Below are 2,500 nucleotides of genomic sequence, written 5' to 3'. Positions count from 1 at the left end.
GCGCGTTTACTACTATGACAGGGTCGTGGCGCGTCGACGTTTGAGGTGATTGTGTGAGAGTCTGGTGGCGCTCGCTTTTCTTCTCGGGTGTCGACGTGACACGGCGCGTGTTGTGCGTGTGCGCGTGCGCGCGTGTTATTGTGTTTTGCGATATGTTTGAATATATACGTACGTACGTACATGTCAATATATTAATTTATATGTGTGTGTACGTATGTATATATACGAATATACAACGTGGTGCGTGTGCGCGCGCGCGTACGTTCAAAAACAAAAAAAAACAACGGCGTTGCAACCGACGGAATCGCGTTTGACGCTTTTCCACACCCCGTGTAGTATGTATAATCGTCGTACGGCGAGAAATTCACAAACCACGGTGTCGGTAGCTTGATTTACTGTGTGCGGGGCGGCATCGTGTGTCGCCCTGGAACAATGTGTACTCCCAACTTGATTGAGCAATCAGTGAGTCTGGATGACGGTCTCTCACACTCCGGGCGACGACCCACGTGTGGTTTTCCGCAGAGTCACTGTTAAAACACTTACGGCTTCACTCTAGCAGTGGAGCGCCGTGTGTGGTATGTACGTCTCGTTCATAGAACGTTCAAGTTTCTTTGGGACCCGACGACAGCACTGCGAGAGTGTCTAATGGCATACTTTTCTGTGCGGTCGGAGGACGTGTCCTGTGAGATTGCGTCGTGTACGCTCTTCTTGCACAATGTCGGGCACCGCGCCGCGCTCCGTTCGCCGGAGCCGTGGCGCGATCACGTGCTTCAGAGGCCCTCTGCCACGCACGCACACCACCACCCACTCCCCCGCCTGTCGCGTGCGACGTGTGTCCGTCGAGCTTCCGGGTTGGGGACGAAGTGTGGGTGTGTGTTTGTGGGTCGTGTGGCGGGGGGAAGAGAGCTTAGATGATATATCGATATCTGCTCCCTGGTTGATCCTGCCAGTAGTTATATGCTTGTCTCAAAGATTAAGCCATGCATGTCTCAGTGCAAGCCGTATTAAGGCGATACCGCGAATGGCTCAATATATCAGTTTTGGTTCCTTAGATCTTACTCGGTTACTTGGATAACTGTGGTAATTCTAGAGCTAATACATGCAATCAGAACTCTGACCAGTGATGGGACGAGTGCTTTTATTAGATCAAAACCAATCGACGGAGGGCCTCGCGTCCGAAGTCGTTAATTTTGATGAATCTGGATAACTTTTGCCGATCGCACGGTCCAGTACCGGCGACGCATCTTTCAAATGTCTGCCTTATCAACTTTCGATGGTAGTTTCTGCGACTACCATGGTTGTCACGGGTAACGGGGAATCAGGGTTCGATTCCGGAGAGGGAGCCTGAGAAACGGCTACCACATCCAAGGAAGGCAGCAGGCGCGCAAATTACCCACTCCCGGCACGGGGAGGTAGTGACGAAAAATAACGATACGGGACTCTTACGAGGCCTCGTAATCGGAATGAGTACACTTTAAATATTTTAACGAGGAACAATTGGAGGGCAAGTCTGGTGCCAGCAGCCGCGGTAATTCCAGCTCCAATAGCGTATACTAAAATTGTTGCGGTTAAAAAGCTCGTAGTTGCATTTGTGCGCCGCGCTGTCGGTGCACCGCATCCGCGGTGATACTGACACGTCTGCGGAGCATATCGTCGGTGAGCCGTCGTTAACGCGACGGTTCAATATCAAAATCCTATCGCGGTGCTCTTCGTTGAGTGTCGAGATGGGCCGACAATTTTACTTTGAACAAATTAGAGTGCTCAAAGCGGGCTCAAAATGCCGCTTGAATATTTCGTGCATGGAATAATAGAATATGATCTCGGTTCTATTTTGTTGGTTTTCAGAACTCCGAGGTAATGATTAATAGGGATAACTGGGGGCATTCGTATTGCGACGTTAGAGGTGAAATTCTTGGATCGTCGCAAGACGAACATCAGCGAAAGCATTTGCCAAAGGTGTTTTCATCAATCAAGAACGAAAGTTAGAGGTTCGAAGGCGATTAGATACCGCCCTAGTTCTAACCGTAAATATGTCATCTAGCGATCCGCCGACGTTACTACAATGGCTCGGCGGGCAGCTTCCGGGAAACCAAAGATTTTGGACTCCGGGGGGAGTATGGTTGCAAAGCTGAAACTTAAAGGAATTGACGGAAGGGCACCACCAGGAGTGGAGCCTGCGGCTTAATTTGACTCAACACGGGAAATCTCACCAGGCCCGGACACCGGAAGGATTGACAGATTAACAGCTCTTTCTTGATTCGGTGGGTGGTGGTGCATGGCCGTTCTTAGTTGGTGGAGCGATTTGTCTGGTTAATTCCGGTAACGAACGAGACTCTAGCCTGCTAAATAGGCGTCGTCATTTAGGTGTGCGCGACTCCGGTCGCGCAACTCACTGGCGGCGTATTAAAGTTCTTCTTAGAGGGACCGGCGTCTTCGAGGCGCACGAGATTGAGCAATAACAGGTCTGTGATGCCCTTAGATGTCCTGGGCCGCACGCGCG

The 2,500-nt window shown here is 50.8% G+C and overlaps 1 non-coding gene across 1 annotated transcript in view; it reads left to right on the top strand.

The window, feature by feature from the left end:
- Positions 1-930: 930 nt before the first annotated feature.
- Positions 931-2,500, top strand: part of LOC128199043 (small subunit ribosomal RNA) — a 1,903-nt gene continuing 333 nt past the window's right edge. The window contains exon 1 of the ribosomal RNA XR_008251747.1: positions 931-2,500. This exon is cut by the window's right edge and continues 333 nt beyond it. This is a non-coding gene — a ribosomal RNA (small subunit ribosomal RNA).

This window comes from Bicyclus anynana, chromosome 18 (genome assembly GCF_947172395.1).
Source record: "Bicyclus anynana chromosome 18, ilBicAnyn1.1, whole genome shotgun sequence".
NCBI classification, from domain to species: Eukaryota; Metazoa; Arthropoda; class Insecta; order Lepidoptera; family Nymphalidae; genus Bicyclus; species Bicyclus anynana.
This window is presented reverse-complemented; position numbering and strand designations above follow the sequence as displayed.